We start from the raw sequence: 22,977 nt of genomic DNA, 5'->3' as shown, positions 1-22,977 counted from the left end.
TTTGCCGGCACTATTTCCTAGACATGATGTGACAATGGAGAGAGCAAGGACAGAGGCTTGGAGTGCTGGTTTCAGGGAAGGGCTGCCCCATATGGACTATCTGGCCCTAGGACTGGTGCATTAGTGGCTTATCTGCCACTGGGAGAATTCCCACTGGTTTTGTGCCATTTCTGTAAAGACCGGAACTGAGAAGAAGTAAGAAAGAGAGTGTCCTCATTCTCTGGCTCATGTCATCATTCCAAATGTACACACCAAGGCTTCGTCTGTCTCTCCCAGGGCGGGCAGTTCATGCCAACGGGAAAGATGGCCCTCCTACCTGGGGGGACCAGAGTGACATCAAGGCCAAGGCTAGCTGGAATAAGCCAAAGAAATGGGATGTTGATGGCAAAGATAAAGTGTGATGGGGCTGGAGAATAGTGACAAGTGACATGAGAATCGCAGAGACGAGGGCTTCCCAGGATGCAACATGTCCCAACAGGCTACATGGCTCAGCCTGAGGAACAGGAAAAGGAGGGAGAGTGTGATCAGTACACAGCAACCTCCGTGAGCTAATTCCACCCCAGGGGTTGGGGGCAGAGCTACAGACAGCATGTTCCACGATTCACCATTTGAGGTCAAGGGGACAGGGTAGGGTTGGATCCTAACAATCCTGGAACTGATATGATTTGGGCTCATTCTCCATTCTGTCATCTCTGAGCACCTGGGGAGAGTCTCAGCACAGCCATTTGCATTGGCTTCCTATATAGAGCATGGTCTACAGAATGGCACACACTGAGCTTATTTATGAACACAGCATCCAGACTCCTCCTCCATCAGACTGTGCATTCTAACAACAGCCCCAGGTGAATCGTGCACACACTCATCTTTGAGAAGCACTAATTTCAAGCATACAGGCTATTTGGGATGCAGGGGAATCTCTAGGTATTGCCAGGCACTGATCAAGTACATAATGACAACACAGTTCAGGGACTCAGAGAGAGTTCCGGTGAAGGCATCTTACAATGACTTTTTATCCAGTAAAATTTAAGACCGCACTACTTCCTCCATTCCCTAATTCGCTGATCAATCAATGCAATCTCAGATTAAAATGCTTCCCTGCAGCTGTCAAGCCTGGCAGAATAACATGTCGAGAATTATTTGCTTATCAGATCGTTTATTTATTTACTTATCACGCTATTAAAAAATGTACTGAGCACCTGTGATGTGTCAGGCATTGAGAATGTACAATAAATGACCCAGCCCTTTCCCAGGAAGAGTTTGCTTGCTGGTAAGAGAAAGATAGTAAATATGTAATCATGCTGCCATGTGGTGGATGTGTGCAATGTGAGGGAAAACCTGAGAGCCTGCAGGTATCCTTGGTCGAGTGCTACCGAAAGGTCACCCTAAGAACATGCTTTCTCTCCTTATTAGGCTTTTCTCTTTGCATTTTCTGCTCCCTCTGATTTTGCTTTCTATTGAATTGATTGTGTTTTCTGTATTCCCATCTCCTCTGACAAATTGGGCATTCGTAGAGCCTATTTGTACGACTTAGGTGGTTGCACTGACATTGTTAATGTGGACACTCGCCTTCAAGCAGAAAGTTAATCAATAGCTCTTTTCTCCTTCTGAATAATACAAAATCCCAGGATGCCTTACCTTCGATCTCTTCTCTCCATCTTCTAGGTGTTGGTAGCATGAATCAGCTAGACAGGCTATTTTTGTACAAGTCCTAGAACTACTTGGTTATTTGTTATCTCTTGCCACTTAGAAAAATTTCCCAGAAAAAAAAAATAGCATTTTGAAATTGACTCAAGAGGAAATAGAAAACCTGCATAGATCTATACTCTTCAAAGGAATTGATCCAGCAGTCAAAAATCTACCTTGAGAAACTGTAATGGCTTTGTGTGGTTTTACTGATTAGTTTTCTCAAATCTTTAAGAAAAAGACAACATTTGAACTATCTCATCCACAGATCAAGAGGAAAACATTCAGTTCCTTTTATAATACCCTGATAGCACTTCAAAGAAGAACAATATAGCAAGAAAGGAATTTAAAAGTCTGCCTCCTAACCTCATTTAGGTATAAGTATAAAAAAATTGAAACATGCATTAGCAAATCCTGGAAATGCAGAGATGTTAAAACATCAGAAAAGTCATTGAACCGTGGGTACAAGACTGGGTGTGGTGGTATATGCCAATCATCTTAGCATCTTGGGAGGCTGAGACAGGAGGATTGCAAGCTCAAGGCCAGCTTCAGAAAACTGGTGAAGACTTAAGCAACTTAATGAGTTCCTGTCTCAAAAAAAGATAAAATAAAAACAGCTGGGGATATAGCTCAGTGACAAAGCCCCCCCCCCCCCCCCGTTTAATCCCCTGTACCAATAAACCAACAAACAAATAAACACAAGAAAAAAAATGCAGGATAATTTCTATGCAGAATAAACACCTGATAAAGCACAACATGCATGTGTGTGATTAAAGTTTCTTGCAAACTGGGACTAGAAGGGAATTTTCCTGGTCAGGTAAATCATAACTATCAAAAATTAAAATAAACTTCACATTCCTAGAAAACACCACAGGTTGCTTTGTGAAAGTCAGGAATAAGACTAGGCTATTCCCTACCACCACCAGTTTCTCCTCAATACTGGACTAAAGATCTCACTAAATGAATAATTAATAGATTGTGAAGGGAGACACAACTGACCTCATCACACAATACAACTGTCTACCCCTCAAATCCAAGAAATTCTACAAACCACCAGAACTAATAAGACACTTCAGGATCTATTTATCAAAACGAACAGCCTTCCTCTGTGCCAGCAACAATTGGAAAATATGATACTTATGTTTCAAATGGATGATTCAAAACAGATTATTTACCTCCATGCTCTCTTGAACCTAAATAAAAGTGACTGGGAAAAAAAATCGGGTAAAGGGGCTTTGGCTGGGGCTCAGGGGTGGTGCACTTGCCTGGCATGTGTAAGGCACTGGGTTCGATTCTTAGAACTGCATATAAATAAATAAAATAAAGGTCTATCAACTAAAAAAAAATTTTTAAAAATTAGGTAAAAAGTTACAAAAGGACAAAAAAATGAACTAAAAGTTGACAACGAAGGAGACATGTTAACAAAATTTTGGACAATAGAAAACAAATGGGCAAATGGCAGTGATGTAGCATAGAGGAGAAGACTAAAGGCTATATGCCTCCTGGGAGAGAAAGAGAAAAGTAAAAAGCCGATTTATAATGCAGAACTTCAAAAAGGCCAGGAAAGCTCACAGACACAAGGTATGAAGGTGGAGGCTTAAAAAGGAGGTGAGAGCAAGGCTCAGTGGTATATGCCTGTAATACCAGCAATTTGGGAGGCTGAGCAGCCTTAGCTGCTTAGCAAGACCACTAGCAACTTAATGAGACCTTTGTCTCAAAATCAAAAAAATAAAAAGGACTAGGGGTGTGGCTTAGTGGTTGAGTGTCCCAGGGTTCAGTCCCCAGATGGGCTCCACTTCTGTGGACTCAACAAACCAAGGATAAAAAAAAAAAAAAGTCAGAGAAGACTGTCCTAGATTCCTTGCTACCTCTGTTAGCCAGGTGGCTTCCCGTATCCAGATGGCAGGAAACATTCTAGAAGACAGGTGACAAGTGTATGGACAATAGAGCAATTAGGCAAATGTTCATACTTCTGATTAAGATCAGACCCACTTTCTTTTCAGAAAGCTATTAAAGGGTATGCTCCAACACAACAAGGGAGAAAACCAAGGAAGAGGAAGATGCGATACTCAAGAACTAGCCAAAAAGTAGAAGAGAAGCCAAGAAAAGTAATAGAATAATGACGAAGGAAGATCTCAAGATGTTAACTATTCAATAGACCAGACCAGAGCAAACAGACACCTATCATGTTGAAAACAGACCTGAAAGATTGTGTCATGAGTTGACAGTATGTGAGGAAACTTTTAAAAGTCTAATGAAAAATCCGGGAGAAGAATTAATGCAAGAGACAGGCAAAAGTCAAACAAAAAAGCACAATTGTGCTGGGCACCATGGTGCATGCCTGTAATCCCAGCAACTCAAGAGGTTGAAGTAGGAGGATTGCAGGTTTGAGGCCAGCCTCAGCAACTTTGTGAGACCACTGTCTCAAGATCAAAAATAGAAAGGGCTGGGGATGTGGCTCAGGGGTAAATTGCCCCTGGGTTCAATCCCCAAACCAAAAAAAAAAAAAAAAAAAGAAGAAGAAAGAAGAAAGAAATACTAACAAGGAAACTTTTCTCCCCAATTTAACCTCAAAACGTAGTGCCATTTCAACAAAAATCACATGAGCTGATTCTAGAATTCACAGGAAATAGCAAAGGTTCAGGAACATCCAAGATCATTTTGAAGAAGAATGAAGATTTGTCCCATGAGATAGTAAGTAAGGATCCTTATTAAGTTATAATAATTAGAATAGTGAGCAATGGACACACAAATAAACAAGCAAAACCAGAAGATTAAGCCCAGGAACAGATCATATAATTATGGGAACACATATGACAGGTGGCCATCAAATCAATGAGGAAGGGCTAGGGGTGCAGGGCTGGGTCCTGAGTTCATCCGCAGCACCCCCACACTCCAAAAAAAATTAGTGAAGAGAGGATGAATTCAATAAATAAAATAATAATGGGGCGATGGGCTACTCAATTAGAAAACGAATATGAATACAATTATAACCAACAGTAAAAGGAAATTACAGATGAGCCCAAGATCTAATTGGGTACAATAGCGTGCATCTGAAATCCCAGAATTGCAAGTGTGAGGCCAATCCAAGCATGGTACCCTGTCTCAAAATAAAAATTTTAAAAAGGGTTGGGGATACAGTTCAGTGGTACAGCGCTTGCCTAGCATGAATGAGGGTTTGGGTTCAATCCCCTATACCGGGGGTAAAGTGGGGTAGGGGAATCTAATTATCACATACAAAACTTTGAAGCTTAAAGAAACAAATTTTTAGACTCTCTTGTGACCTGGGGATAAGAAAAGATTTCTTAAGGCATAAAAAAGCAAAGACCACCAAGCAATACATTAATAAGTTTGATTAGACTACAATGGAAAAACTTCTGCCTAACAAAATACAGCAGTAAAAAAAAAAAAAAAGAAAAGATAAAACAATGATTGTAAGATAGCAAGATAGGAACATGAGCACGGCAGACACAGAAAACTCACGAGGGAGGAAATCTAAATGGGCAAATCGACATGACAATGTACAGGACCTCACTAGCAATGAAGGAAATGCAAATGTAGTTTCAGCCCAAGGTGCTCAGATGGCAAAAATAAGAAGTCTGATGTGTTTGGCAAGGCACATGGAAATTCTGATACTCCGTGGGTGGCAGTATATATTTGCAAAAGCTCTCTGAAACAATTTGGCACTAGTTGACAAAGTCCAGATGTACACACACAGACAGGGATATGCTCTTTCTAGATATCTAGCCCCAGGGACCACTCACAGGTTACCCAGGGAGACAGGGATCGGACACACAACGCTGTACCTGCCAATAGGGATAACTGCGGCACACGCACATGCTGGAAGCCTATGCAACAGTTAGTTGAACTAGGTCTACGTGTATCAACATGGATGAACCTGGAAAACATAATGTGTGGGGAAAAGAGCAAACTGCCAAAGGATAAATGCAATATGACACATTTTTGTGGTGGCTTCAAAGCACACATTGCTCAATACTCTTTTGGATATATATATATATTAATAAAAATTCAAAACATGTCATGGAAAATGCATACCAACCACACAAGAGTGGTTACCTCCAGGGAGGGAAAGAGAAAAGGGAATAGTATTGGAGGAACACACAAGGATGTTTACGACAAGTCATGCATTATTTCTGACCGATGCTTGGCACATGCTAATACTTGTCGAATCCAGAATGGTGATAAGCACGTTCAAATTGTTCAGTATCATCAATCTTCAGGAAAGTACACGATAAAAGCATGGTGAGAAACTACCACATACTCACTAGAATGGAGAAAAAAAATTAATGTTTGTGAGAAGGAGAACAATCAAAAGCTCATGTCTTGCTGAATGTGACCCGTGAACTGAAGCAACCACTTCAGAAAATCCCTTTTGCCATTATATACTTACCATATGATCCAGCCATTTCTTTCTGTGGTATTTTTACCAGAGGAATGAAAACATGTCCGAAAGACCTGTACACAAATGTTCACAGCAGATTTGTTCAGAATAGCTCAAAACTGGACCCAAACCAAATGTCCATTGACTGACAAATGGATATGCAAATTGTAGCAAATTAATGAATGGAATTCTGCTTAGCATTAGAAAGAAGTGAACCAACACTGGTATAAACATTTATCCTTTGGCGATGAACATCATCTTGTTCAAAAGAAGCTGGATTCAGGAGTACACTCTACAAGCCCCATTTCTGTGAAACTCTAGAACAGCAAAATTCATCCCTAAGATGGGGATCAGGTCACCAGTGACCTTGGAAGACAAGCGGGCACAGAAGAGAGAAAATGATTGCAAAGGGGCAAGAGAGAACTTTCTGGGAAGATGTCCTACCTATTCTGTCCATCTTTCTTAGTCATGGGCTGTACATCTGTGGACTCAACAGACCAAGGACCAAAAATACTCGGAAAAAATTGCATAAGTCCTGAACATGTACAGACTTTTCTTCTATTCATGATTGATTAAACAATGTAGTCTAACAATGACAGCATTTACATTTTACTAGGTCTTAAAAGTAATTTAGGGATAACTGGGTGCAGTGGCGCAGACCTATAATCCCAGCAGCTTGGGAGGCTGAGGCAGGAGGATCACGAGTTCAAATCCAGCCTCAGCAATGGCAAAGCACTAAGCAACTCAGTGAGAACTTGTCTCTAAATAAAATACAAAATAGGGCTGGAGATGTGGCTCAGTGGTTGAATGTCCCTGAGTGCAATCTCCAGGATAGATAGATAGATAGATAGATAGATAGATAGATAGACAGACTTTAAAGATATTGGCTATTACATGCCTATAGTGGGCGATGGGAAGTTTTAGGGGGAGAATGGAAAACTACGGCAGCTAAATGTTAATTCCTATTTCTTCTCAGTGGAAGAATTGTTTTTTTTTTTTAATTGAAGAATTAGAGTAGTCCTATTAGAAACTGATGGGTCCTTTCAGATCACTTCAAATCTCTTGTTTTCAGAAAAGAAGCCCAAAGTGAGATTTTTTTCAAGATGGCGGTAGTGGATATTTATGGTTTCAGTTCCAAGCATCCTTTCACCATGTTTTAATAGAACCCCACTTCTTTTCTGGGAAATGATCTCTCCCACCTCTAGGCACTTCCTCTGTGGGTCTATTAATCCAGGTATCATCCCTCTTTTGACAAACCCAAAGGGATATGTGGGGTCCCTTCTTTCCCAGGGCCCAGTGTGTGGCCTTCTCCAGATGCCCTGCGCTGATGCTTTGAATCACGGGCAGGAGAAGGCAAGGCCTGAGTGCAGTTCCTCCATCCCAACCAACCAACCCGAGGATGCTATTTCTGCTCTAAGATTGTTCCTGTTACTCCTACTTTCTGGCCCCGCAGAGCTGGAATACCTGGTTTCTCTGTGTTTTGAAAAGGTCTCTCCAGCCTCCTGCCCATTCTGCAAGACTCTAGTATCTTTATAATAAATGGCACTTGGCTTCTGTCATCCAGAATCAGGTTCTGGGATTTGCATGCACAGATCACTTCATGACACTTCACCCAAGCAACCCAAGGTACACAAGACCCACAGCCCAGAGTTCTGAATTGCAGACACCTGTCCCAGAGTGGGTTGGTCACTTAGCTAACTTCTCAGGATCCTTGGCTTCTCTGCTTAAATTCCCCCAGGGCTTTAGGGAGACAATAAAAGAGAACCACCATTTACCGAGCGATGGGCCAAGCACTTGGACACATTTTGACTGAAGTCTTTCCAAAAGCAGAGATGAGCCCCGTTTACTGGTAAGAAGGCAGAAGCTGAGACAGAAAGACAGGTTCCCAAGGTTGCAGAGTTCATGGGCAACAAAGCCAGAAGCTGAGCCAAATCTGTCCCTCTTTAAAAGCCCAGGTCTTGTCACCTCATCATATAGCCTCGTTATAAGAAAATATTTGGTCATCGAGTCTTCAAATCAGGCATCGGAGGCACGATGGAATTGGGCTGTACCTATGAAACAGCAGCGCCGCTGCATACCATGGGCCAGGACAACACCCTAGGTGACAGCATTGTGCATGGGGTGGCAGGGGTTAGGGTGGGGAGCAGCCTTTGGGAGAACACAGGTATCTGAGAAACAGCATGGGAAACATCCTCCTCTTAGAGGAGTGGAAGGAGGGAATTCTTTCTGCTTTGAGAGGAATAAATGTTCATGTTCCCATGGCAATGGAGCATGCTCGCTGCTGTCCATACCTGTAACAGAGTGACTCACATTTTTGGCATTGCACTAGCCTAGTCCCAAACCATGAGCTCATCAGCCTAGAATGCATGCATTCCAGTGTTGATTATATCTGGCCAGATAACTGCCCCCCCCACCCCCCGTGTGTCCCTCTGAGACTCTGAGAACCAGAAAAATGCCACCTCCTTTTTCGCATGACATTCTCAGTTCCTGTTTTGGCTCTGTGGCCAGGCACCTGGATTTGTTTCGGGTTCTCTATGTAGGTAGTGGGAATGGTGTGACAAGAGTTTGAGCTAAGGCCAAGGGTCACGTAGGGAATTAAGCATGACACAAGAAAAGGGAATAAATTAGCATTGCCCAAGCTGTTAAAAGCCATGAGAATGGCTGGCAGCACAGAATTCTGATTTCGGACCAAAGCTCATTACTAAATCCTAAAGGGTGGCATGTGGAAGAAATAATCCTGCCAGGTTCTGCAGTGGGTCGGGTGTAATCTCAGAACGAGTTGGGTTCTGTCATACACAGGTCCAGGAAGGAGCAAAAGGGGGTCTTAGAAGAGACCCTACAGAGCCACTGGCTCATGGGAATGCAATCTGATGAGTGAAGGAACCAGAGAGCTCCGGGGGAGGAGGGGGGTGGTCAGTAAGAGCTACAGTGGAGTAGCCAATGCACCCCCAGTGTCCCCGAGAGAAGAGGAGGCCCAGCTCTCAGCAGACCACCTGGAGGCCTCCCAAGCTACTCCGTGATTCCATCAGTTTCCCAATGAAACTACTGGCCATCAGCAGCCACTGCAAAGGGTCCATAAAACCTAGGGCTTACGTGGTTTTTTTTTTTTGTTGTTTTTCTCCCTAAACAAAGGGAAGATCCCTGGTTCTCACTAGTAAATGGGGAGTTTTTGGAAAAGATTTTTAATAGGCATGGGGGAATCCATCAGAGGGGGAGCGCTGAAGCCAGTTTCAGAGTGACGTCAGTCAGAGCTCCCCAGGAGAGCACCACACACAAGAATACCGCGTGGGTTCAGCTACCCCGATTTCTGCTGAGTGGGTGATCCTCTCCCCCAATTTAATTAATTAATTAATTAATTTTTGGTACTGGGGATTGAACCCAGAGATGTTCTACCACTGAGCCCCATCCCCAGTCCTTTTTTTTTTTTTTTTTTTTTTAATTTATTTAGAGACAGGGTCTTGCCAAGTTGTTGAGGCTGGCTTTGAACTCAAGATCTCCTCCTGCCTCAACCTCCTGAGCCGCTGGGATTACAGGTGTGCGCCACGGCACCCTGCACTCTCCCCAAATTCTTGATTGCCGATGAAGAATCTGATGGAGATTTTTTTTTTTTTTTTTTTTTTGAGAGGCATCAATCAACACCGCATCAATCAACACCACCACTGGTCACGAAAGGTCTTCTGTTGGAGGGTAGCATGAACTCTGTCTGTCTCAGCTCATAAGCTCCTGGGACAGAGAGGCCAAGTTTTGTGGGTGTCTCTGTAGCGAGCAGCACCCAGCAGACAAGCTTGCTCGCTGCAATAAGTCAACAAAATCTGCCTGAACCAGGGAGCGAGGGAGAGAGCGACCTAGCTTCCAGAACACTCTCCTCAAACAGCCTGCAAGCCTTCTTGGTTATAAAGAACCAGCTCTACAGCACACACTGGGCTCCGAAATAAAGACCCCAAACAGGGTCCTGGGGGGAGACTTAACATTTTGGATCTGTTTATAACATAGAAAGGGGAGCAGCATTGAATTCTAAGGCCCTTCTCAGTTCTGAAACCCCACGAGTCTCTAAGAATCCTCTGTAAGGAAATTGAAAATAAGGAAACTCACCCGTCGATGAGGTGAGACATTTGGGAGGGAGACAGACCCTCTGTGCCAGGAGTGGAAAAGACAAACAGGGAGGGCTTCTGGGACCCCACCCTCACTTCACCCAGAGCACACCCACCTCACTTGCACAGTAAGGTACCATATACAGCTTCAGTAGGCACAGCTTGATTATCTCTATCTGAAATGCTTGGGACCAGTTTTCAGATCAGATTTTTTTTTTTTTCAGATTTTAGAATATTTGCAAGTACGTTACAAGATAGCTCAGGGATGGGATTCAAGTCCGAACATGAAATTCATTTATGTTTCCTATACGTCTTCGACCCACAGATGGAAGGTAATTTTGTAATATTTCCCATAATTCTGGGCATGAACCAAAGTCTCGTGGTGTGGAATATTCCCACTGCGTCATCACGACAGCGCTCAAAAGAAGTGGAATACTTCAGAGCACCGTGGATTTTTTTAGATTAGGGGAATCAACCTATAAAAGGAAAAAAGGGTTTTTTTTTTTTTTGCTGGTTTCAAATGTACAGGGATTAAATAAATGAGACACAAAATTCAGCACAACTATGGCTCTGGTAGAGGCATCAATGAGACTGGCTATGGGGGTAGAAGATCCCAGGTGGCCAGGCTGCATGCAGGTGACCATCCTTCTTGGCTCTGATATTCCCCTTCTCGGAGCCCCCAAGCTGAGGCACTGAGGGATCGGGAAGAGGGGACCCAGTGTTCCAACCCAAAGTGCCTCTGGCTACTCTCTGACTCTCCTTCAACCTGTGCAGGCCTGGGCCGGAGGGGCGGCTCCACGCGGCACTAATTGTGGGGCATCTTTTTACAAGGCTCAGCCCAGAGATCTGAATGAGTCGAAGGTAAATCCTCACACGGCCTGGTGTCTTTAACAGGGAAATAAATCAACCTTAATTACACAGGGCACGCTGCCACGCCACCCTATTTCTGGACGGGTTGCTTCCATGTTGGGAAGGAAGGGAAAGTGCGGTGTGCACACAAATCCAGAGAAGGGATGTGAAGGTCACAGATCCTATTTCCTCCAGGGAAAGGCTGGGAGGGTGGGGAGGCGTCACACTGAACCACAGCTTCTCTGAGACTAGGAGGATTAGAGAAGAGATTATGAATGTTCCCAGGCTGCGCACCCTAATACAGCCACCCAGAGTGTAAAATTAGATGAAGAGGAAGTAACAATAGAAAAAATAGATATATATTAGATGAGGTGTGGGTAAGTTGGGGACCTCTTCAGTTCCAATCCTCCAGCACAAGAAGAAGACACTGAGTTTGGCCTCGAGCTTTGGAGCCAACTAAGGAAAGAAAGCCCGATGCTTGGTTCCACGGTCTTGTGTATCCTCAGGACTAATTAAGCCCCTGCTTCGGAGACGCACAACCATTCCTGTCTTAATACTAAAAGACATTCCTCCAAAGGATTCAGGGAGAGAGAACATGCAGTTAAAACAAAACAAAACAAAAAAGACCTTTAGAGACCGTGAGTTTCAGGCTGTTTATTTCAACCCTCAGTTTGAACTAAGTCCTTAAGAAGTACTCCCTGGATATCAATTTCTGGCTGCAATTTCCATGACCCAACTGTCAGTGAAGGCTCAGTTCACAGAAGAAATGAAAATAAAAAGAAGAGAAGTGAGCTGGATAGGTAGCACAGTGGTGGAGCACTTACTTGCCTTCCGTGTGCAAAGTTTGATCCCAGGCACCACAAAACAACAAAGTATCATATTTGGGGCATAGGGTAAGTAAGTATCTTGTCTATCTATTATACAGGGACCTAATAGATAGTGTCCAAGTTCATAAACTGAGAAATGTTATGTGGGTGTTTTATTTAAAATTAGAAGTGTGGCTAGAAAAAAGAGTAGTGGTGCATGAGGGGAATGCTCTGCACTCTGAGCACTTTTAGCATGATTGGATTTTGGTTTTAACCATGTGCATGGGATCGCTTTTGCTGAAAATAAAAACAATGGCTTTTAAGTTTACAGTGTGAAGAATGAAGACGAACACACACTAGAAAGCAATGCAAATGCAAATGAGAAGCCAGGTGTGGTAGCACACACCTATAATCCTAGGTACTCCAGAGGTTGAAGCAGGAGGATCCCACATTCAAAGCCAGGTTGGGCAATTTCCAAGACCCTGTCTCAAAATAATAATAAAAAGAACTGGAGGTGTAACTTGGTGGTTGAGCATTCATTTTCCTGGCATGCGAGGTAGAATTCAGTCTCCAGACTGGGGAAAAAAAGAAAAAGTTGGAGTTTACTCAGACTTATGCACAAAAGTGACTAACTTTAGAATTGTCCAGAATGGATCTCTGCAGCGCACCTTACAGGGACAGAGACACAGCCTGCTACTCCCTCCCAGCCGAGAACCACTACTCTGAACAGTCCCTTGGAATGCCAGATGAGGGCAGTGAGGTAGGTTTTTCCATCTTATTCTTCTAGAGAAACCCCAAGATGAAAATTCAGTTTGCCCAAGAATGAAAGTCCACTTTCTTTATTTCTTCCCACCCCCTCAGTACTGGGGATCAAATCCAGGGGTGCTCTACCACTGAGCCACATCCCAAGCCCTTTACATATTTTAAGACAGAGTCTCACTAAGTTGCTGAGGCTGGCCTTCAACTTGTAATTCTCCTGCCTCAGCCTCCCAAGTTGCTGGGATTATAGGTGTGCGCCACTGTGCCCAGCAAGTCCACTTTCAAACTCAATGATGCTAACTCTACCCACAGACAAGTCAGCTTTCAGAGACGAGAGGGGTGAAAAAAATGCAGATTGTACAAACACAAAGACACCCCCTTTCCCTAGATGCGGGGGCATCTTTGAAAATGATAAGAGACTTATGTGTAAGGACATGAAATCACTGAATTGTGCAATCTCTGAGCTCATTAATGTCCTCACTTTTTGGATGAGGGTGTGGAAGGTTCAGATGTGAAGTCACTAGTCTAAAGTCCCCAAACGATGTGGTGGCAACCTCAGAACCCAGGTCTTCCAAGTTCCAGGCCACATCGGGGTGTTCGCTGGAACGCTGTAGAAGAGCTGCTTGGGAAAAAAAGGTTCCAATGTCAAATGTGAATTAAACCAAGTCACACAGGCTGTGTCTTAGTCCTCTGTCTGTTGCTATAATAGAATATCTGAGACTGGGTAATCGATAAAGAATCGAGGTCAATTTGTCTAACTGTTCTGGAGAATAGGAAGTCTAAGATCCAGTGGATATATCTGGTGAGGGCCTCATACAGCTCTAACTCAGGGCAGAAAGTGAAAGGGCGAGTTGATACACACAAACGACACAAGACACAAGGCCTTACCTTCCCACCTGCTCTTCAGTAACTAACCCGACTGTTGAGACAGCCATTAATACATTTATGAAGGCTCCCTCCACGAACAAACCTCTCACTAGGCTCCATCTCCCAATGGCCCCACTGAGGAATTAAGCTTCTAACACAGGAACTTTTGTGGGACACATTCAAACCGTAGATTTCTGTGCCATGGGATTTCTCAGGAGGTGACAAATCCTGCCTCCAAACCCTTCTTAGCAATTTTTTTTTCCATCTCCTCTATTGATATCTACAGCATAGGCCATGCATATGTCTTACCCAGAGCAACAAGACTCTAAAGGCTCATAATAGCTAAGCTCTGCAACCAACCTAGGTGCCCTTCAATGGATGAATGGATAAAGAAAATGTGCTATATACACTTAATGGAATATTACACAGCCATAAATAAGAATGAAATTATGGCATTTCCTGATAAATGGATGGAACTGATGGAACTGGAGAGTATCAGGCTTAGTGAAATAAGCCAATCCCCCCAAAATCAAAGGCTGAATGTTCTCTCTGATATGTGGATGCTCACACACATTAAACGGGGCAGGGACTAGGGAAGAACAGAAGTTCATTGGATTAGAGAAATGGGAATGACAGGAAGGGAGAGGGAATGGAGATAGGAAAGACAGTAGAATGAATCAGACATAACTTTCCTATGTTCCTGTATGAATACACAACCAGTGGAACTCCGCATCATGTTCAACCACAAGAATGGGAAGTTATACTCCATGTATGTAGGATATGCCAAAATACGCTCTACTGTCAGATATAACTAAAAAGAACAACAACAAAAAAATTTTAAAGACTCTCAAATGGCTCTCCTTCTCTATATCATGGCCACCACCTCCCATTCCTTCTCCACCCAGCAACCAGAATGACTCTTCTAAACAGGCTCATCTAAAATCATGTCACGACAGATAATCCACAGAGACAAATCCAAGAGCCCTTGGTGGCTGTTCAAGGGACTAGGAGACTCATGAGTGGCTGCATAATGGCTGTGGGATTTCCTTTGGTAATGATGAGAATGTTTTGGAATTAGTAGAGGCAACGGTTATGCAATACTGTGAATTTCCTCAATGCAGACTTGAAAATGATTAATTTTATGCCTTTGTGTGTGTGTGTGTATGTGTGTGTGGTGCTGGGGATTAAACCCAGGACCTTGTGCATGCTAGGCAAGTGCTCTACCACTGAGCTACACCCCTGGCTGAATTTCATTTTAATTCAAACATGTACACACACACACACACACACACACACACACACACAAAACATGTCATGCCCCGACATAAAGCTCTCTAAGGGAAACTTGCCTTTTTCTTCTTCTTCTTCTTCTTTTTTTTTTTTTTAAAGAGAGAGTGAGACAGAGAAGGGGACAGAGAGAGAGAGAGAGAATTTTAATATTTATTTATTTTTTCTTAGTTCTTGGTGGACACAACATCTTTGTTGGTATGTGGTGCTGAGGATCGAACCCGGGCCGCACGCACGCTAGGCAAGCGCGCTACCGCTTGAGCCACATCCCCAGCCCTCTTCTTCTTCTTTTTTTAATATTTACTTTTCAGTTGTAGTTGGACACAATACCTTTATTCTTATTTAGTCATAGGTGATGCTGAGGATCGAACCCAGGGCCTCGCACGTGCTAGGCAAGTGCTCTATCACTGAACCACAACCCTGGCGAGACATTTTTCTTCCTAAGAGTGAAATTCTATGTCTCCAGCATCCTGAAAGACAATCCTTGAAGTGGTTGTTATAGGAGAAAAGATCAAAAAGTAAAGGCAGGCAATTGAACATACCTGCAGTCTTACTGTTAGGATTTCCCTATATTTCTTCTATGTTTCTTCTTACTGCATACTTTAAATGCTATAATTGACATTAACACTCCATGTTCAATTGAGGCCCTGTTTTTCCCTGAACACTATGGTATATTTTATCATGTGATCAAAGCCTCTCATTTTAAATCCTATGCTGCTTAGCCACTCCTAAAGTCAGATGAGGATCAGTGCTCTTTGAGAAGGGGATGTACTAAGGTCCCCTCTGGCACTGGGACACAGGGAGCTGAGGCATGAGAAGAGCCTTGACCCACAGACTAAGTAGTGGGAATGTGGGCTCATCAAGCCAGCTGGCAGGTGTGGTACGACTGGGGGCTATCCTGCTTCTGATTCAGAGAAGGGAGCCTATGAGAGCAGCCAGGAACACAAGGAGAACAGGACCTAAGGCAATGACCCCAGGATCAACAGCTTGTACTTCTTCCCAGGCACTCAGCCAGCCCTAGCAGGTGCCAAGAGCCATATCCTGCATGGTACTGAGCAGAGAGGACACATCTGGTATCTCCCGACATGCACAGCTGGGTCATTCCTGAAGGATACAGGCTCCGATGACAGATGTCAGGGAGCTCAAGGTCACACATCAACAAGAGGGTTGAAAGCATCCAGGTCTTACAATCATAAGGCCAAGGGGTCTAGTTCCCCTCCACAGCCTCCTGGCTCTGCCCTTGCTCTCCGGGTCCTGAAAACCGGGATGCTGAAAACCTACCTCCTATCAGCATGAAAACGAAGTTTGATAAAAGAGCAAGTGAAAGGACTTTGTAAGCACCATACAGAGACAGAACAAGGTTTCATCTTGTGTTTTAACGACCTTCTCACCATCATTCACTCATTTCAGTTTCTATCAGGGTGATTTCCACCCCTCTCCACTCAGTCAATTCTGTCCTCCAACATCAGCTGGGACTTCAGGGTGGCCCTCTAGGACAGTATCTTCTCAACCTTCCACAGTGGTTACAGTCAGGGGCTCTAGAACCAGACCACCTGGTTTCAAATTCTAGTTGTACTCTTCTTGGGCTATGTGACTTTGAACTAATGTCCCCATGCCTCAGTTTACTAATGCATTGAGGATGAAAACAGGAACTTCATTATAGGGCCACTGTGCAGACTGAATGCACCAACAAAGATGAGGAGCTTAGGTTTACACTTGCCATAGAAAAAGTTGATAAATAGAATATTGGTTTCCTGATTTTTTTAAAAAAAGGCTTTTCATATTAGACAACATAATGCATATCCTCAAAACGACATGACCTATAACTGTGTAGCATAATGAATGATTATGAAATAAATGTCATGAGGTCTGAGTGTCTCTTCCTGATCCTGAACTCTTTGTCCCAGAACCAAACACGATCCTGACTTTTCTAAAAACCACTCACTTGCTTTTCCTTTTAGTCTCACCCATTTATATGCATATTACTAAATAGAATATGTTTAGATTTCACATTTTTAAACTTCATATTAGGCCTGGGGATGTGGCTCAAGTGGTAGTGAGCACGCTCGCCTGGCATGCGTGCGGCCCTGGTTCAATCCTCAGCACCACATACAAACAAAGATGTTGGGTCTGCTGAAAACTAAAAAATAAATATTAAAAATTTCTCTCTCTCTCTCTCTTTAAAAAAAATATATTTAAACTTCATATTATTTGAAACATACTGGGATACATTTTTTTTTTTTAGTTTTGCTTCTTTCTTTAAATATTCCGTGTGAGCGTGGTCTGTGTGGCTGCACGCATCTCTGGTTGCTTTATTTTTCATAGTTTTTTTTCACTGAATAGGAAGCCATTGTGTAAGCAGAGCACAATTTATTTATATATTACGCTGCTCAGGGACAATGGGCAGCTCCCATTTTGCTATTATGAACTGTGCTGCTATGAAGATTGTTTTAAGTCAGGTTTATAGGGGTGAAGCTTAAATACGATCAAATGCATCCTTGGAACATACAGCTCAATGACTTAAGACAAATGGAAACACTATCGTCACCGTTTAGGACACCTCTGACCAGGTGCTCCTCTTCTGTACAACACAAACCTCTCCAGAGATGTACGTGTTCCTCTCATCTGAAAGATGACGGATTCTGCCAAGTCCCTTCCTCCCTTCACTTCCTGCTGGTCCTCATCCTGTTCCCATCTATTACAAGGGAGTTACAGAGGCTCCATCCCCCCATCCTGAATTCTCTGGAAGGTCCCTCTCCTGTCCCCTCAGATCCCTGCAGATCACTCCCATGTCTGCATGAGCATCCCCACTATCTCATAAGCCACATTCAGTCTGAGAATCACAGGCTGCTGACACCTCAAATTCCATGTCTCAAATTCTAGTTGCCCTGTCCCCTTCCCTGCCACATTCAGACTCCTCATACAAGCCAATCAGATCTTTGATTTTTCCCATTTATCACGTTCCCTGTAATCACATCCTTAATCCTCTCTATTCAACTGTCGAAATCTCCACTCTTCTCTCTCTCTGATAGTCCCTCTGCCTTTAAACACCCCCTCTTCTCTAGGTCAGGAGAGTGTCTAACTACTCAACCTGGGATAGACCCTGCACAGCCTGCAAAACCCAACCCCTAGTCCTGTAAGGATCTGTAACATGTTGCTAAACCAGTGGTTGATCTGTTATTTGCTCCTGCTGGGCACCCGCCCCAACCATCCTCCTCTTAAAGAGATGGCATCTCATTTTCCAGTGGGGAACTATGACTCTCCAATCTCAGGTGTGGGCAGCACCAGCCAATCCCCAGAACACCCAGGTGATAGCACGCTGCATCTGTTATGGTTTGGATCCTAAACGTCACCCAAAAGTTCAGGTACAGAAGCCTTAGTTCCCAGTACAACAGTGGGGCGTTTGGGGAGTAATTGGATCATGGGCCTCTGATCTCATCAATGGACTAATTCATTTATGGATTTATATCTTCATGGGCTATTATGACCTCCTTAGCAGGAGGCTGTGGAAACTACAGGAGGTGGGGCCCATTGGAGGAAGTAGGTCATTGGAAGCATGAAGTCTTTGAAGGGTTTATTTTGTTTCCAGCCACTTCTTTTCTCTCTTTGCTTCCTCGACAGCCAGCACAAGGTGAGCAGCATTACTCGGGCATGATGTTCTGCCTCACCGCAGGCTTAGAAACCACAGGGTCAACTGGCCGTGGACTGAAACCTCTGAAAATGTGAGCCTAAATCAATCTTTCCTCACTGTAAGTCATCCCAGGTGCTTTGTCTCAATGATGGAAAGCTGACTCACACACCGTCCCTCCGGCTATCATACCTGGTTCCCAATGGTCACCCAATGCCATGGGGCTCAATCTCGGAACTCTATGGAAAAAAAAAAAAAAAAGCAGGACTCCTTTGCTATTGCCCTCAAAGCAGGAAGAAAGCCATTCTGGAATCTTCAACCCGGAGCTGGTCCGCTGGGGTGGGAACACAATGCAGCTCAAGTGAGAAGAGAATACCTCCCAGCACCTTTGGAACCCAGGATGCCACAGCCAGGTTAGCCTAGGATTCCACAGTAGAGTGCAAAACATCCCCTTCTCGGCTGACGCCACACTGAGCTGGTTTTCTAATAATTGCAATAGAAACGATCCCATCTGTGGCCTCAACTAATCTACTTACTTACTTCATCTTCTTGCCCCAGCCCTACCCTCAGCCGTGCCAGGCATCTTCTAAATATAAATAAAAACAAATGCCAATAGAAACCATTCCAGCCAGGTGTGGTGGGGCACACTTGTGATCCCAGCAATTTGGAAGGCGGAGGCAGAAGGATCACAAGTTTAAGACCAGCCTGGGCAACTTAGCGAAACCCTGTCTCAAAAAAACAGACTGGGAAGTGAAGCTCAGTGGTACATCACCCCAGTGTTCAATCCCTGGTACCACAAACAAATAAACAAACAACAAAACCATTCCAGCAAGCTGTCTTATTTAATTACCTCTCTTCCTCTACTCATGCAGATCCTTGGGCCAGGGCTGCCTTCCCTCCTCTAGCCTCTGGGAATCCTGTTCCTCCATTTAGGGTCAATGTCTTCTCCTCTGTGACTCCCTCCTTATCTCCCAGCTCTGAGTCCCTGTAATATTCTGAATATACTCATTCCGGTTATCTATTTACAATAATGGCATTGGTTGGGGACACTCACTGTCATCTTTGTAGCTTACCCAGGAGGTCATTCAATAAATACTTTTTTGATTTTCTTTTAAATCTTTTTAGATGGGGCCTCCCTGTGTTGCCCAGGCTGATCTCCAGCTTTCTGGGCTCAAGTGATCTTCCACATCAACCTCTGGAGTAGCTGGGACACAGGCGTCTGCCACTCCGCCCAGAAATAAATGCTTTCTGGATTAAATGGGAGGAAGATGACAGAGCAGAAGTGACACGCTCTCATCTGGGGTTGCACGGTCATTCAGGGCCCTGCCAGGTGTAGACCTCATGCATGGGCATGTTCCCAGGGCGAGGAAGAAGCAAAGCACCCAGGAGAGGACCCAAGGCACACAGCTCGCCTCTAAAGTCCAGGGCATTTGGAACATGCTGGGTGTGTCCATCAGTGAGGCTCTCCTGGGGCAGAGGTGCACTGGCTAAGTGTCCCTCCATGAGCTCCATGGGCTCCCTTCCGGGCTGCTTCGTTTTTCAAGTTTTTACAAATCCACGGCCTTGGGGCTGTCACGATTCCTTTGGGTTCCTGTGCCCACCTTTGAGTCTGCAGGTAACCACACCAGAGACGCACTTTGCAACTTCTGCCCTTGAGCCAGATGGGAGAGGGGAGGGTGAAAAAGGTCCACGGGGACTCATCTGGCCTGAGAGACCCTGGGGTACCCCTGAACCCCTAGGACAACCATGGTGCCCATCCACCTTATGCTGCCCCTCTTTCTTTCCCTTAAGGAACTCCTCAGGTTGGTTGGGCAGTCAGAGCCCTTGGAATGAAGAGTGATCTGGGGCGGGAGGGCTGCATGGGTGAGGGATACCTTGGCCAGGAAAGGAGGTGGCTTCTTCCTGCTAAAGCTAAAAGACACTTTGGACGCAACTCACCAACGACTGCATATGGGTACAGCTGCCCTGTGCCTTCTTTCCTGCTGTCTTTTAGTGACTTTTTTTTTGCTCAGATTACTCTCTCTGTGTTCACCACAAACAAAAAAACCTCATAGGAGGGCACAGAGTGGAGAGGTGGAAATGTGGTGGTCCAGGGCACCAACCTTGGTTTGCCAAAGATAGGTCAGGCCTTCTCCTCCTGAGATGGCAGAGTTAGGAGAATAAGGTGCCATCACACCTTGTAATAGTAGGTCTGAGGGTTGGCTTGGGTCCACGGGAGCCATGCACATTCCCCAGACCAGGTAGTCACCTCTTTCTCAATACAGAGAATAAAAATCAGTGAACGGGGGGGCCACAAGCATGGAGATGAGAGATGGGTGCCTCTCGTCCACCTCTCCATTAACCAGTTCCGGGAACTCTCTGAGCCCTGTCTCCTCATCTCGTGAAACAAGTCCGCTGGATTGGATGATCCATCTCCAGAACGCAGTAGCATGTGAGTCATCAGAAAGTGCAGAGGGAGGTGGGGACACACCCATCCACCCCCTCCTTCTGCCATGGGGCCCTATTTACCAAACAACACTGGTTCTGCCAGCCCACTGCATAGCTAGGGTGCATTCCGAGGGAACCCGAGAACAGGTTCCATAGGACCCGGCCAGGCTTCCACCATGCATGCCAAAGCACACCGCTCTGCCCAAAGCGGGCTGTAGTTCAAGTAGGCAAGGACTTGGCAACCCTTTTCAGCCAGTGAAACACGGTCCCAGCATCCTCTGCCTCAGCTGACTTTGGCAGACTGTTTTCCCACCCTGACATTGGGATACTGATAGAGAGGAATGAACTGTGTTTAATTTCTCTTCTTTTTCTCTCTTCACTTTTTTTTTTTTTTGAGACACTCAATACAATAGAAAAGAGACCCATTCCCTGGCAGGACATCACCAGTTACCATGGTGCAGATAAATGCATCTAGATACACATTTCATGGTGAAAAGGAAGTGAAATCTCCATCACTTTGTGAGGCTTGTCACACTAGGTGCATCACTGCAGCGTACCAACTCTGGGGTGCCCTTTTGCTCAGGCCACCATCCCAAAGTAACCCCCTCATCCACATATTATTCCCGACATCCACGAGCATCACTAGTTAATTTCCTCCCAAACTCACTGTATCAGCCTCCTTTCCTACCCCATGGTACATATAACGAGGACATCAAAGGCCAGGACTCTCTTTCCGGCTTGCTGAATCTGAGCCATAATATGGTGATTTATTAGTCCAGTTCCTTTGCACCTAAATAGGATCCCGAGAATGGAAAAAGCGATCAGAAAACACATTGAAATCCATCTACCAGCTTCCTGTTAGGAGTTCTAAAGGCTCTGGAGGAGGAAATGGAAACTTTTGGTTAAAAGAAGACATGGTACTTATTCGGGTTTAATGGAGAGGTGAAAGGAACCATTTAGACGGTTTCTTCTAACCTGAATGTTTTGTGGTTGACTTCTTTATCTAGCACAGATGATCAAAAGCTGATGGCCAGATCCTCAGAAGAATGGTCTATGTCTTCCGGCCTTGGTCTCCCACCATTTCTCTCCCTTCCTAAGGTCTCTCTGTAGACATGGCACGTGTACCCAGAATGCCACTTTCAGTGGGTCTTTTCTCCATCCTCATTCCTCCTGGTCTCTTTGCAGGTTCTGCCTTCCCACCTTGGGACATTTCCATCTGATTCCATGACACTAACCATTCTGCTCCCCTCCTTGCCTGAGAGCTGGACCAGATCTCTCAAAACCCGTTCAAGTGAACCTCAAGAATCCCATCCATTACTTCCATGTCTTTCCATCCATTCTTTTTCCTCTGGAATCAACTGACTCTTGATTTTCCTTTGGGTACTACCCTTGCTCCATTCTCAGTCCACTGAGTAAGGATGGGGCTAAAAGCACCTCCCAACCATGCCATCCCCAGGCTCCTTTTGAAGTCGGCCAAGTGATTTTTCTGTTTTCTTTCCTTCCTTCCTCTTTCTCTTTTGTTCCTTCCTCCTTTCTTTCTTTTTTTTTTTTTTTCAAATTTACTGATGGCTTCTAAAATCTTTCTATAGAGGTTGCTAAGCCAGAGAAGGCCAAAGTCAATACAAAGGAAAGGAAAGCCCAAGCCAAGAGATGAAGACTCTGATGGCATTTCCTTTGCCTATTATGTATTTATTGCTAAACAAATTAGCCCTAAACTTAGTGACTTAAAACAATCATTTCCCATCTCAGTTTCTGGGGACGAGGAATCCGGGTGTGGCTCTCCCAGACCCTGAGCCTCATTCAAGACCTCTCACGGGCTACAATCAAGATGGCAGCCAGGGCTGTGGGCCCCTCAAGCCTCCCCTGGAGGAGAATCTGCTCCAAGCCCATCCATGTGGAGGTTCACAGGCCTCAAGCCCTTGCTCACTGTGCAGGCATGAGTTCCCTGATGGATGAGCCTCTCACGGGGACACAGAAGAGAGCTAGCTGCTCTCAGAACCATTCAGCAAGAGGGCAAGAGAGAAAGGCTGAAGCCCCAACAACACTATAATCCATTCTCAGAAGGGACGCCCCATCACTTGTATAGTCTGGTGGCCAAGGTCTACCCGTACTCAACGGGAGGGGATTGATTATACAAAGTGAGCAACAGGAAACTGGGGCCACCTTTTTCTTGGAGGC

General features: G+C 44.6%; 1 protein-coding gene and 1 non-coding gene across 3 annotated transcripts in view; both read right to left on the bottom strand.

Moving 5' to 3' along the window:
- Nucleotides 1–22,977, bottom strand: part of Gas7 (growth arrest specific 7) — a 227,927-nt gene that overhangs the window by 132,283 nt on the left and 72,667 nt on the right. The window lies entirely within an intron of this gene.
- Nucleotides 14,626–14,696, bottom strand: Trnaa-agc (transfer RNA alanine (anticodon AGC)). Its single transcript has one exon. It is a non-coding gene; the product is annotated as a tRNA-Ala (tRNA).

This window comes from Urocitellus parryii, chromosome 7, assembly GCF_045843805.1.
Source record: "Urocitellus parryii isolate mUroPar1 chromosome 7, mUroPar1.hap1, whole genome shotgun sequence".
In the NCBI taxonomy this organism is placed as follows: Eukaryota; Metazoa; Chordata; class Mammalia; order Rodentia; family Sciuridae; genus Urocitellus; species Urocitellus parryii.
This window is presented reverse-complemented; position numbering and strand designations above follow the sequence as displayed.